Source organism: Myodes glareolus, chromosome 14 (assembly GCF_982192425.1).
Source record: "Myodes glareolus chromosome 14, mMyoGla1.1, whole genome shotgun sequence".
NCBI lineage: Eukaryota > Metazoa > Chordata > Mammalia > Rodentia > Cricetidae > Myodes > Myodes glareolus.
This window is the reverse complement of record NC_142039.1, coordinates 34,632,549-34,647,465: the sequence shown is the minus strand read 5'-3', so window position 1 is coordinate 34,647,465 and position 14,917 is coordinate 34,632,549. Positions and strand designations below refer to the sequence as shown.

The window sequence follows — 14,917 nt, the reverse complement described above, 5'->3', positions numbered from 1 at the left end:
GCAGTAAGCAGTGTTCCTTCATAGCCTCTGCATCAGTTACTGACTGTGGGTTCCTGTCTGGAGTTTCTGTCCCGACTGCCCTCAGTAATAGAGTGTTACCTGAGAGTTACAAGGTGGAATAAACCTTTTCCTCCCAAAGTCACTTTTGGTAATGGTATTTTATCATAAGAGTAGAAACACTAAGATACTCCTAAGCTACTACTTAAAGAGATACATACACGCATGCATGTGCACGCACACCACATATACCACACACATTGTCTTAAGGACTAATCGAGACAATTCATGTAATCCCCAGTATCAACCTGCTACATTTTTAAGGGCCACAGTTATGTGTTCTAAAAACAAGGCCATGTTATGGTTCAGTCCTAGAGACTGTCTTAAATTCTGTAAGTTAAAGTTAAACTTTTTCTGTGTAGCCATTGTGTGCATTCTTATTCTGCTATAAGTAGGTAGACGGATAACAGATGATAAACAGATAGATAGATAGATAGATAGATAGATAGATAGATAGATAGATAGATAGATAGATATTCTTCACAGTCTGCTATTTGTTTATCTGCATGTGAGAACTCACAGAAATCTTACTTAATACAATCTTTCTTTTTAGTTTATTTTCCACTCAGAAAAAAAGTACCCTTTGAGTCTCTGACAACCAGACCCAGATGAAGTGATCTGTTCATTTTTGATACAATTAATAAAGAATGTCTCGTACAGAGAGTTCTGTGGTGTTCAGAAGATAGACATACTTTATTAGTGTTTACCTTGAATTGTGTTCTTCCTTCTTCAAGATGACTGCTATTCAGACAATAGAAGGTTCTATTTAATTTTTATTTTTCTCTTCTATAGATCTTTTGTGAAACAACCCCCTTTAATATACTGAAGATGATTCTTCATTTTTTTTTTTGCCACACCATGGTGCACGTCCTGTCCACTGCAGTGTGACATGTGACTTTAATTCTGTTTGATCATCACTGAACAAACACATTTTTTTTTCAGCTCTCCATCTTTTGGTGGACTGATATACCCTGTAATGGATTTTCCTTGTCCTATTGTGCTCTTCTATTACAAAATTAGTTAAAGATCCATTCTTACAAAATTGTGTAATTCTGTTCCTCTGTGTTATTGTCTGCCTAACCATAAATCTGGCATTTACAGTGGTGTTGTCTTCATTCTTCCTTTTTACCCACATCACCACCCATTCATGTTCAAATGCTCAGAGGCCCACTCCAAACTCTCCAAGGGGGCCGTTGCTCCCTTGGCTCGGTGTTGCAAGCCTCCCTGCCAGCTTGACAAAGACAAGTCCAAGAAAACAGTGGCGTTGCGTGAAGTTGTTTGTGTTCTGTAGTCCTCTTCAGGTGTCATCTTGTCTACAAATGTGCCTGTTGCGGTCTTTTTTTTTTTCCTGGCTGACAGCTGCTTGCAACATGTAGTGCTTGAGGACAATTGAGCAAGCCTTCGCAATGCAGCTGACAGTACAGAAGCTCCAGTGTCGGAAGGCATTCCTTTTCATCTGGAACAATGACTGCAGGACAAGCTGCTTGCATTTTCCAGCCTTCTATTTGCAGCTATGGAGGAGTTTCTTTAACATCTGCAGGGTCTTTCCAGCACACAAGGATGCACTGAAGCTGAAAGATAGTAATAGTGTTCTAAACGCCATCTTCATTGGACAGAATTTAGAGAGTACATGTCCCCCTTTCCTTAGTCCCAGTAACTCACAAGGTCGAAATGTTTCCACATGCTTCAAGTTGTTCTCATCAGTTTCCTGAAGGGAAAACAAAAGAACTCGGCAACTGATTGTGTGACTTTAGGAGTCACTGAACCACAAGCTCACACTTGATCATGACCTCTGCTTGGGTTCAACACCGAACATGTCAACGTCTTAGAAGTCGAAATTCAGATGAAGGCCTACTAAACAACTTTACTTGAAAATAAATCACCTTAGTGCAATTTAATTAAAAAAAAAATCTCTGAAAGTCGTTGCTGCAGGTGCATGCTAAGCACGTTGCCTGTCGGTGCAGAAACAGGATCCACCATGCAGCTTGCGATCAGGTTGTTCCACAATCCAGCTGTAGAAAAAGAAAAACAGAGTTTTCTTCACACACCTGTACCCAAGTCCATTCCAAAACAAGAATATAACAGGACAGTGTCTGGGTTTGAGAATCAATGGAATCAATCAATCAGGTAAATAGAAGTTGTTCTCCTTAACTTCCGCTCAGCAGGAGGCCATTATCCACTAGACCAATGTAAAAAGTGCTACAATGTGTGTATCAAAGGTCCTTAAAAACCCTGGCTTAGAGGAACATTTCAAAGCACATTACAGAATTAAAGGCATGATGAAGGGGTTATTTTATCCTGAAAACCATTGCTGTCTTTTCATTCATTTATCATTTCAACAGACTGGCTAAGCACTGAGTACATGATAAACTAGAGGCATCTGATGAAGCCAAGGTCCTTAATATTGAATAAATTATATTTCAAAGAGGAAAATTAGGAAACAAATGAAAATTGTGACAGTTCTTACCCAAAACCAGAGTTCTTCTAAAACATAGAGAACAGAAAGGCTCACTGTGCCTGGAGACTCAAAAGTTCATGAGAAAATTAGGTCTGTGGTTAGTCTGAGGAGAGGCAGATCTTCCAAAAACTGCAAGAGGATGAACGTGCTTGTGAGAGAGAAGAGAACAGACAAAAACACAGGTGGGACATAAGTAATCTCCAAACAGAAGAGGAAGTTATGGCACCAAAGAAGATGTTCCAGGCAGGGTCTTAGGGAAGGAGGGGTTCAGACACAGACACTGGTATCTGTTATTAAAAAGAATTTCTAAAAGACAAGACCAGGAAACATACTCATTCATAAGAACATTGTAAGACTGTTCTGTAGAAAAGTAACTATAGAATTAACATAAAGGGTGAGATCGGTGACTGACTAGCTGAGAAGCAGCTGTTTTTCAGAAAGACTCTTCCATTGAATAGCATATCCCTGCCAGTAACATGGTAGGCTGGCTGGTTGGGGTTTCTGCGCTGCCTACTTTCCCACAGCTGACAAGCCCCCAAAGAAAATCACACAGAGATCTCTATAAGTTATAAAGCTGATTGACCCATTAGGTAAGGCTTCTTATTAGTTCCTGTAACTTATATTAACCCATTATTCTGATCTATTTTAGTCATATGGCTCTGTACCTTTTTCAGTTGGCAAGTCACATTCTGCTGCTTCGGTGATCTAGGTAGTAGTGGGAGGAATCAGCTTCCTCCTTCCCAGAATTCTCCTGTTTTCATTGCATCACCTCTACTTCTGCCTGGTTTTCCTGCTTATATTTCCTGCCTGGCCAATCAGTGTTTATTTAAAACATGATTGACAGAATACAGACAATTTTCCCGCACCACCTGCCCTGTATTTTCTTTAGGGATTTTTGTTAAAATTTTGATAGAGGAGGGTCATCTGTCTATTGTTACTTTCATTGGTTAATAAAGAGACTGCCTTGGCCTTTTTGATAGGCCAGCCCATAGGTGGGTGGAGTAGACAGAACAGAATTGTGGGAGAAAGAAAGCAGAGGCAGGCAGACACCATGACTCTCCTCTCCAAGACAGCTGCAGCTTAGAATCCTCCTGGTAAGCAACCACCTCGTGGTGCTACACAGATTATTAGAAATAGGTTAGATCAATATGGAAGAGTTAGCCAATAAGAGGCTACAGATAATGGGCCAAGCAGTGTTTAAAAGAATATAGTTTCCGTGTAATTATTTTGGGTAAAGCTAGCTGGGCGAGTGACAGGACGTAGCCCGCCGTTCCTTCTACAAAATTTCATAGGTGAGGAGTCTACATCATTCCTGCCTCTTCCTCTTTCCATCCAACTCTTTTCTTGCCCTTTTTTCTTCTTCTTTAGTTAGTACTGTAATATGTACACAAAGAGACAAACAGATACAGACATACAATATAGGTATATGTGTATATATGTACATATTATGTGTGTGTGCATGCATGTACATGCAATTGCCTGAGTCCAAGACCATTTAGAATTGCCGGTATGTGCATGTGTCCAGGTTAACCACTAGAAGTGGACAACCTGTTATTCAGTTGTCCTTCTCTGGATGAAACTGATGCTCCCTCTCTCAGAAACAAATGGTCACCTGCAGCTCTTTATCTAGAGGTGGAGCCATGAGGAATTCCTCTGTCCATGTTGGCATGGCACTTGGTGTCATTATATAATTTACTCAACAATATTGTTGAGACTGCATTGGTGCAGCTTTCTTCCCACATCTAGAAGACACTAAGTGGCAGCAGGAGTCCTGCTTCTCTAGCTCCTATACTTTTTCTGCCCACTTTGCTGTGATTTTCCCTGTGTCTTGGCTTAGGGCTGATATTGCAGGTGTTTCAGCTGGGTTTGAACACCCCATAGTCTCTCATTCTTTGCAATTTGATGTTTTGTGGATCTTTGTAATAGTCTCCATCTATTACAAAACAACAACAACAACAAAAAGCTTCTTTGATGAAGGCCGAGAGTTTATCACCTATGGGTATACGAGTAAGTATTTAGAATATATTAGAGATTGTATTGGTTTAGGACACTGACAGTAGTTGGTTCTCTCTTGTCTAGGACCCCTCCAGCCACAAAGAGTTAGCTAGGTTGACAGTGTCAAGCATGACGTTCCTCTTGCTGAGCAGGCCTTTAGTCCAATTAGATGGTTGTTGGTGACCTCCGTGAAAAAAGTGGCAGTACTGTAACTGAGTATCTTTCTGGTAAAGCCATTGTTGAAGTTCATGGAATGTTCAGCTAGGTAGGACTACCGATTGCTCCTCTACCTTGGCAGCTTGCACAGCACCTTCTAGTACTATGTGAGTCAGTCCTTAGGTATGCTCCCAGGTAGGTTCCAGTGTGGTTCCTCTAAGTCCTGTGCCCAAGGTATGAGGTATCTTCAACAATGCAGTCTTACCTTCACGTTCTAGATAGAGGGCAACCATAAGCAATGACAATAGCCAAGATTGTTTTGGGAGAGTCTTGTCTTCGTCTGACCAACAAGTATTTTAAGTAAGCTTGTAAAAATAGTATGTTTTGTATGAGTTTTTCCAACATCCTTATGGTTATCTATCACTCCTTTGCTCTCACCCTACATTGCCTTTCCTCCTCCACCCCACAGGTACAGCCTTCCCCCACTATTTCCATAATCCCTACCACAGCACCTGCCTTCCACTGGTAAGAAATCTAAATTCTGTGTTGAAATGAAGCTGAAGAGGAAGAAAACCGAAGTATTCTTCAATTACAGGGAAGAACCCACTTTCTTCATTTGGTTTTCTAACCTGAATTAGAACAGTAATTAAGAAAGTATATTTTTAAATATCCCTCTATGTTTTTAAATAAAATAATTTCTACTAATTGTTCAGTTAGGACTGTTCAGAAATGCTGAGTATCACTGTAATGCTTTAAATATTTAATTTCTTCTCATTTCTTCTCTCTCTCTCTCGTGTGTGTGTGTGTGTGTGTGTGTGTGTGTGTGTGTGTGTGTGTGTGTGAATGTAGTCTCCTACATGCCATAGCACACACACAAAGGCCAGAGGACAGCATGTTGATGGTAGTTTTCTCCTTCTACAATATATTTCAGGGATCAAGTTCAGGTCATCATGCTTGCTTGACAAGAAAACTCGAAATGAAACATCTACTGGGCCCTGATATTATTCATTTGTTTTTCAGTGTTGTAAGTAGAACCCAGGGCCTTGAGCACACAAGGGCAATGATCCGCAGAGCACTGTAGATCAACGCAATTTATTCTTTTTAATGCTCCAAACTAGCAGTTGGGAGGTCAGAAAACTTCTCGCTAAAAAACTGGCGAAAAGTCTCCAGAACCTGACACTTTCCTCAGGGGACTCAATTCACTAGACAACTCATAAGGGTTATTTAATCCCTTGGGTACTCTAAAAGGCTTTCTTTTTATTTCAGTCCATCGTTTACTTCTTTTCAGAATCTTGCCTCTTTCATGTGTGTTGTTCCTCTCATCTTTGTGAGATAGATCATGAATTTGTGAAATTGGTAAAGAGAAAAAGGAACAAGTGGATGTTTTTATTTCTTAATCAAATGTCATGAGAAAATATCTAGAATAATAGGCTTTAAGTAAAAGAAAAACTGCGGTCTGTATCTCAGTCCAGTTTTGCATTAGAACAATGAGTTGTCTGCCTAGTGCCTTCACATGTGCTGAGAAACCAAAGGAAGCAAAGAAAAACCTTGGCTATAACTTCTGATGCTGAGGTGAGCTTACCAGGAAAAAGAAAAGCATTTCAGGCCCTGAGAGGGAATTTTCTCCTTGTTTCTGAGCCAGGTCCTAGCATCAGTGATAGGATTGAATTCTCTGGAGCCTGCTCCTTTGTGGTTTGCCGGGGTGTGCCCACGTGAGAAGTGCAACTTGAAGCATCAGAGTGATGATAGATACAGACTTCAAGGGAAGAGGAGAAAGCTAAATAGTGCTCTTTGTTTTCAAAGTGCGTGGTACCGAGAGAAGCTCTTCTATAAGCACCATGCTATACCTCCTAGGGCAGTTTTGGGGCTTTTGGACCCAGGCTGTGCTCATAGGCTCACAAGTGGACAGTGCTAATGCTGCAGAGAGCCACACCCTGAGTGTTCCCCAACCTCTCCTCATGATGGACTCTGAGAGCCATTATGTCCTCATGAAGAATCTAGTTCAGGCAGTGGGATGAGAGCAACTTAATCGTATCACACCATAAAAACCCTATTCAAGTGGACTCCCAGTGGCTGTGGACCTGATAAATTGGATGAACATGATTAGTTCTTTGTTTTTCTTTTTCTTTTGCTCCTTGCCCTTCCCAGTTATGGCTCAGAAATAACCTGAGGGAAATAAACCAAAATACAAGCAAAGGCGCATGCTCCAACAGATGGATTGAAAGAACAAGGCAAGGACTGGCACCCAGAAAAGAGCATGCTAATTCAACACAGGGGTTGTAAGCTCCCAAAGTTTGCATAATGAGGACACTTCAGGCAGAGTTCTCAGCAGATGTGACAAGATTCAGCCACACGATTTTCATTAACGGCCTTGGGAATCCTGCAGTGGAAACCTCAGCCCTGCACTGAGAATTCTGTCTATTGTTTTCCACCCCCAAAGTCATAAACGGATGTTACGTCCATGTCATGTTGCTTAAATCCCAGTACACCTTTATTCTCTCTACTCCTCTGCTCGACATGTGCAGATAGATCCAGTTTCCAGATCTTGTTCTCAAGCACACACGCAGCCCCGAAAGGCGCACAGAGGTGCACACAGAAACTCAAAGGTCTGGCTTTACTGGAAGGGTATCACATTTGTGTTCAGAGTCTGGATGGCCCTCCACGGTTGCCTTACATGGGCATAGCTGCTTAGAATTGCCTTCCTAATAAACTATCCTTGAAATGGGCAGAAGGAAAGAAAGAGATCTTCACCAAACCCATTCAATACAATGTCACTGTCACAAACAATTGAATATGCCATTGTGAAACAAACAAAATTGCTAAGAGCTGTCTTCTTCTTGACTTGAGATTTGCCTGCAAAGATGGAAACACCTACACAGTTTCCAGGTCACAGTGTAGCTAAGTGTTTGAGCATTCTCTGGCAGGTTTCTGTGACTTTTTCAGCAAATAGGAAAAGCTACGTATTCTGGAAGTCTCCGCTAAGACTAGCAGTGAAGCCAACCCTGTGTTGATGAAGATGAATGCCTGATCCCTCAATAGACATTTGTTCACTCTTCTGAGTGTTTCCATTGGATTCGAACAGCTAGAGATGATGGACGTAGTGAACCACGTGTAGATCTACCCTACTTCTTGTAAAGCTGTGGAGTCAATGGTGAGTGGTAAATGCAGTATCCCCTGTCTTCTAGCATAGAATACCCAAGCTAAAACTTAAAATGCCAATCCTTGGTTACTAGGTTAAAAAAAAAAAAGAATTCCGAGATGAGTACTAGATGGAGTCATGCAAGATTAGGGAGAAAGTTAGTACAACCAGTCTCTTGGTTCATCCCCCACCTCAAAAAAAAATCTTATTTCCAATAACCTGCATACAAGATTTTGTTTTCCTTTGAGGCTAAGTCTACTGTGTCATCCAGTCTTAGCTTGAAATCATGCGTCTCTTGTCTGAGACTCGAGAGTGTTATAATTGCAGGTATATACTTTATTCCGACAATAAGAAAAAAATTGAATGTTTAAATATGAACTCATAATGGATGGATAAATTTCTCAAGTGTGTATGTGAAGCCCCTTTGCTGTAGAACACTTTTATTTATCTACTTGTCATTAGGTTTCTGGATTTTGTTTTATTCCACTTGGATATTCTTTTCTCCTGGGCTTTATTTTTTAATAAAAATATTTTAATCTCGACGAAAAGAAATAGTACGGATGAATTCTCATATAATCTATTTCCCTTTGTCAGAAAGCAGCTTGAATAATTATAAAAGGAAGTTATTTCTGTCACTCTGAACCATGAAGTCATTTCCTATGCCCTCTGTGATGTGACTTCCACAGAACCTAACTTTCACTGGGCTTAGAGAAAGCTGTATTTACACTTGAAAGACAAATGCTTTGGAGACTAAGGGACCTGAGCTGGAGTCTCTCACTGTTAAGATAATGTGATCCCGACCGAGTTGTGTAGTTGCTGAAGCACGGTAATGACAGAAGAGATGCCTTAAGGCTCAGAGAGCTACTACAGGTGTGTGCACAGGTAAGTGCTGCTCTTAGCCTTGGCTGGGCAAGTTTCTTTTTCCACTGAATGTCCACAAACACTCATGGCTGCTCCAAGGGCTTAGTATGTGACTTCTAAGTGGCCATCGCTAAATGGGGCTTCTGTATTATTACTCTGGGAACATGTGGCCAAGGACTCGGGAGGACTGTAACAGCTGGAATGCTGTGCTGGGAAGTTCCTACCACGACTTTACACCTGCTTCAGTCACCTGTACAGGGCCTGCTCAAGACTCGGCCTGTTGTCAGTCAGTCATGGATGGTGGAGGGGGTTCGCGGAGCCCTGATCCTCACCAGGGAGCTAACTATTGGCTGTTGATGGATGCTGAGGATTGAGCTAGGAAAGTCCTCTACCACTGAGCTACCTCATCCCAGACATGTCCTTTTATAAACTAAGAACAATTGACTATAGAGCAACTACACCATAATAAGGTTATGAAAAATTCCAAAGCTATAAAGTGTGCTATCTCCTTAGAAAACAAATCGAGTTTGAAGGCAGTATGAAGAAATCCTATCTGATAGCCAGGAAGCAGCTGTGCAAATCAGAGTTGACTTAGGAGACCGTTCATCATCACACTGCAAAGAAAACTAAGAAGGTGAGAGACCTCACCCCTGTGTTCAGATGATCCTATTGGAATTCTGCAGCTCTGAGCTCAGCATGTAGCCACTCGCTGGTCTGAGGAGCATTACAGTGCCGGTTTTGTTCTTGTGTTCTTCCCTCTGGCTTCTGCCAGTGGTCTTTTTCAGGGATTGCTCCAACACTTTACCCTGCTAGAATTTCTTTCATCACTTTTCAGACTGTGGATTGGCTATCAGTAAAATCAGCCCATATCAGGTTGACAAGCAAACAGCTTTCTCATTGGCTCTTGAGTGCTTGCTGGCCCACCTTATCTTTAAAAGCCTTTTGAACTTCGTGTAGACATACAATCCCGAGGCAGGAGGGAAAGGTTTTGGATTAAACAATCCAGCACAGTTTGTAAACATTTGCCTTCTGCAGTCCTCCGTATTAGGCATGGAGTACAGATTGGACCTTTCGCCTATAAAAGAGACACTCAATACTCCTGAGATTTGGAGAACTCCCAAAGTTCATCAGTTTCTCAGGTGTACATTTTTACGTTTAGTTCACTTTTTTTTTTTTAAAGGACATTTGGGTTTTAGCTTCAGTTGTCTCTGAACTGTTTTGCTACTGTCAGATAATTCTCAATCTTCTTAGCCCCTTACAAGAGACATTTTACAATGAAAACCTTTTCCTGATCAGGGAAGATAAAGCAATACAATGCTAGTGCATGAGTATTAAGTCTGTCATCAAAGCGTGTGAAAATCTGGTTTTAGCTGGTTTTTACTTTGGTGTTTGTGTGTGTGTGTGGGGGGGTGTTCTGTTAGAAACAGAGCAATCAGCAGCCTCTGTGTGTGCACAGACAGAGGATCACTTGATTGGAAGGTCCAGAGAAGAAATTGAACGTGGTGTGGAGCTCATGCTGCCCACAATAGTTGTGTCCAGCAAATATTCCTAGACCTGTGTTGTGTGTAGTAGGGAGAATGTGACTTCTTGGGACTTTGAGCCTATCCCAAGATGTGACCTGGCAGCTCAGAAGAGATATCTGGCCCACAATGAATCAGACCTTGACCTGAACCTCATTAGCCAAAAAGAAGTTTTGAGCCTTTGAGTTCACCATCCTTGGATACGTGGAAATCCAATGTGATTGGCTGCAATTTAGACTTTAAGACCACAGTGGCACATTGGAGTGAATCCTGTCCTTGGCAGCAGTGCTGATGAGTCATTTCTGGCTGCAATCATTTCTCTGACGTGTAGGATGTTTGATGCAATCTGAAACACGTACTTTTATACACTCTGCCTATCTAAATTGATAGCAATGAAAAAATACAATTAAAGTGGATGTTTTTCTTTTCTTATATTCAAAGTATTGAGGGTCCGGGGAGAATCTGATTAGTGTGCTGGCACATAACAGCCTTCTCTGTGCCTAGACTTGTCTCAGATTTTCCTGCTTGCAGCTTTCTGAAGAACTGTAGCTTTACACTGAGACTTTCTTGTGAAACAGTAGGGTTTGGGCTGTGTTCCAGCATATGTAAGTATTTATTATTAGATCCTGTAATCATAATCACTGTAAACATTAATGCATTTTAACAATCTGGCAGCCGGTACCTTAAATCCCCAGGAATCTTTGTTAAATCCCAAAGAAAACTTTTAACAGTTGTTTGGGGGCATTAGAGACAGCATTTACAAGCAGGGAAAGACCAGTTTTCCCATTTCCAAACAGTTCTGATTGATGGCTCAGGATTGAACTAGCATTTTGGATCACTAGCCTTTGGACCATTGCATCATATGAACACTCAAAGAAGATGTAATTGGGACACGTATAATCCAAATACCCCCTGGCAACAGTTTTTGATGAATGGCCATAACCTAGATAAGAGGCAAGCAGTTGCACCAGCCACAGCCTGTTTGAGTTTGGTTCAGTGTTGCCAAACACAAAGGCTATTTGAGTTTCAAGAATTCATAGCACTGGGCCTTATGTACTTTGCGCTTAGAGATCCTGGCATTTGATCCAACAAACTTCTTATTGACAGGAAAAAAGAAGAGAGAGAGAGAGAGAGAGAGAGTTCAAAAGAGGGATAGGTTTAGAAAGAAAGAAGAGAAGGAAGGGAAGAGGAGAGAAGAGGAGGGGAAGGCAGAAGTGGGGGAAAGAAGAAGAGGAAAGGAGGGAAAGGGAGGAGAGGAGGGGAGAAGAGATGAGAGGAGAGATTTCTTGGACTTTAACAAATTATGATATTTAAGGATGAACAATTTAGAAAGCTTTAGATTATAACTCCTTTCCCAGATATGTAGACTCAAAAACTAAAGGGGATACCTTGAAAAATGTATGCTTAGTTTCTCTCACCTGTTTTCATTGTACCTTTAAGAAATGCAGAGGAGGAGGGAAGTCCAAGTGCTGGCAGGCACATGCAGGCATGCCTTCTCTGCTCCCATGAACACCAGAGATGCTTCATGACAGCAATTAACTATCCCCTACAACTGCCTTCTCTCCTCTGTGAGCTGTAGGCTGCTCAGAGCCAAGGATTCTCAGTACTTCTGTTCTTCTAACATGTAATAAGCATCGTTGGAACCTTAGTATGTAGTGCAATACTTATTACATATTGAAAGAACAACATTCTATCTGTGGATGACTGCCAGGATTAAGGAGGGGAACCACTTAAGCCCACTCCCTTCCATTTCACTTCCTGCTCTTTCTGGTTCTGGTCTTAGACTATAGTCAGAGTACACTCAACCTGTAGGTGGCCAGAAGTCCTGACTCTGTAGAGGTCATACCATAGTCTTTCCAAACCTTCAGCAGATCACACTCTGAGCATGTATTCTGAGCATGATTTTTAACTATGTTATTGGTTGTCAACACTCTGGAACTGTATTTGCTTCCCCAAAGTTTAGGTTTGGTAAAACTTGAGACATGTTTTCCCAAGAACACCACCCCTCACAGTCTAATGCTGCATATTTTAGAGGAAATTTTATCCATGTGCCCTTCAGTTCATTCACGTAGATTTTCTTTCAGTAGGGTCTATTATGAGATTTATCATGTAAGTACTTTTTTTTAAACTTAAACATCAAGTTACTTTATTCCCAGTAGTGTCCCTGGCAGGCATGATTTTCCTGCTCCTAGGGAGCCATGTGTTCCAAGCACCTCCTTCCCAGGTAAGGTGTTGCTGTGTTGTGAATCCCTTCTATGGTGGTTTGAATGAAAAGAACCCCCCACAGCATCAAGGGTTTGATTACTTATTCCCCAGTTATGTAATCATTTGAGAAAAATTAGGTGTGACCTTGATAGAGAAGATGTGTCATTGGGGCAAGCTTTGAGGTTTCAGGACTACCTTATCAGTTAGCTCTATTTGCTTTCTGCTTGTAGACCAAGATGTATGCTCTTAGCGTGCCTGCCACCATGCTGCTTGTCATGGTGGTCACAGACTCATGCTCTGAAACCACCCACACAATAGACTCTTTCATCTATAAGTTGCCTTGGTCATAGCGTTTGGTTATACAACTGAAAGGCAACTAAAACACCTCCCTTCTTGCTAGTGATTAGTTTCAGCATAGGTGTAGGGTCTTCTGATCAGTAGTCTAATAGACAGAATTTCTAGTTATGTTTTCTTCACTCCTATACAAAAGTGTCATTTTATGTAGTCTAGGAGAGCAAAGGCCTTGAAACTTTTGAATTGCCATAAATTTAAAAATTTATTAAGGCTAGGAAAATAAATATAATTCTTTTTAGGGTGTTGTCTTGCAGCACTTAAGAAAATTTTAGGCTTTTTGTGCTAGACAAATGCTCTTCCATTGAACTATATCACCACTCCCTTTCTTTACTTATTTTTTAAAATAGGTTTTCCGATCAAATTTCCCAGACTGGCCTTGCATTTTTGACCCTCTGCTTCAGCATCCCTAATAACTGAGACTGGAAGCCTATGTCACCAGAGTAGCCCAGTTAAAACCTTGGATTTCAGATTTTTACAATTTTTTTTTTAATTTTTGGTTAGTTCACCTGAACATATGTCTGTGTTCAATACTGACCCAGAGAAGGACAGAAGAGCATATGAGATCTCCTGGTACCAAAGTACAAATGGTTGTGACTCTTTATGTGAGTGCTGAGAATTGAATCCTGGTCCTCTTCAAGAGTAGCCAGGGCTCTTAAATGCTGAGTGACTTCTCCATCATTTTGAACTTCTGATTTTAATAACTATGCAAACCAAATGCCTTTAGATATTTTTCCATGTGGATTAAATTATATGCCATTTATGCCACAATTAAGTAAATGTTCTGTTACTTTCTCTAACATGGCAATCAAGTACACCATCTAAAATTTGAATTCAGATCATAGAATTTCTCAATTGATAAAGAAATATGAAGAACCCATATGATTTGAAATTTTCCCATCAACAGTAAAACTTGAGATTCTGTGTTGTATAGGTAAGAGACTATGAAATTTACTGAGAGCTTAAAACTGACTTTAAATAAATAATGGTGAATTGTGTGTGCTAACACTTCCTATACTTGCATGTATTCAAGTGCTCTTTTATTTTCTTAAAGGAAAATTGTGAAATGGTAAAACAAAGGCAATCAAAAGTATGAGATTTCTTGATGTTTCAACTCTTCTGCTTCCCGAACGTCAATATGACTTTATTACTATAATTCAAAAACAAGCAAATGGTGAAATAAGTTGAGCAACTCAGGGTATTAAGTTACTTGAAATGATAAAGCCTAGTTTTCTTAAAAGCTTTCTGCCTCTTTTGTATCTTGCTTTTTAACTATGTTATAAGAGCCTAGGATTGTTTTCAGAATCTGTCTTCTTGTTTTCTGATGCTTACATAGGGCAGACTCAGGTCTAATCTTTCACATAGGGCAGATTCAGATCAAGCTTTGGTATAGATTTGAGAAAGTTAAAAATTCAATAAGTATTAATTTTCATATGTTCAATACCACCAAAGGCCCAGACTTTAGATGATATTGATTAACATAGTTAAATACAAAATACTAGATAGAAAGAAATGACTCATTCCAACTCGTAATAGTGAAAGTATGTATAGTTTTGTACTTCAAGCCTACCTGATCTTTCCTTGGTGATATGACATTTTATTTGTGATCCAAAGTTTGCATGGAATAGTCATTAGTTCCTAATACCAAATGAACATTCACTTGTAGTAAGGCACCACATATCAGATGAAATACTATATTAGAATTCTTTTTCAAACTAGGTTATTTTCAAACTTTTAAGGCATAAAGTTCATTAGGTGGCTGAGAGAGTAGGAGCCATCGGTTTAACAGAGCAACATGACAAAGGCATCTGCAAAATAAGTCTAATATAGAGAAGCCTGCCCCTTTGCAAGGACAAGCTGGAAAGACTAGAACATCAATGTCTCACATTGTTTGCTGATAATGTAGCAAAATATTGGAAACTGAGTATCTTATAAAAAAATGAGACTTGTTTGATTCCTATTCTGGTGGTTGAAAAGTCCAAAATTCATAAGTCCTGAAGATTCCCCTAGCTGTATCAAAACAATGAAGAAATAAGACTAGACTTGGGCATGAGTAAAACAGAATGAGTCCATGTGGGAAGGTTTTACATTGTAAAAATCTAGTCTTAAAAGAGTAGTACATAATAGAACAATAGTAGTACATAATAGAACAATGGTAATCTCTTCTGGTACAGA

General features: G+C 40.3%; 1 long non-coding RNA gene across 1 annotated transcript in view; it reads right to left on the bottom strand.

Annotated features, from left to right (window-relative positions):
* Positions 1-734: 734 nt before the first annotated feature.
* LOC125417460 (uncharacterized) overlaps positions 735-14,917 on the bottom strand; it is a 35,050-nt gene continuing 20,867 nt past the window's right edge. Inside the window, exon 2 of the long non-coding RNA XR_015005082.2 lies at positions 735-2,069. This is a non-coding gene — a long non-coding RNA (uncharacterized LOC125417460). The remainder of the gene's footprint in view (positions 2,070-14,917) is intronic.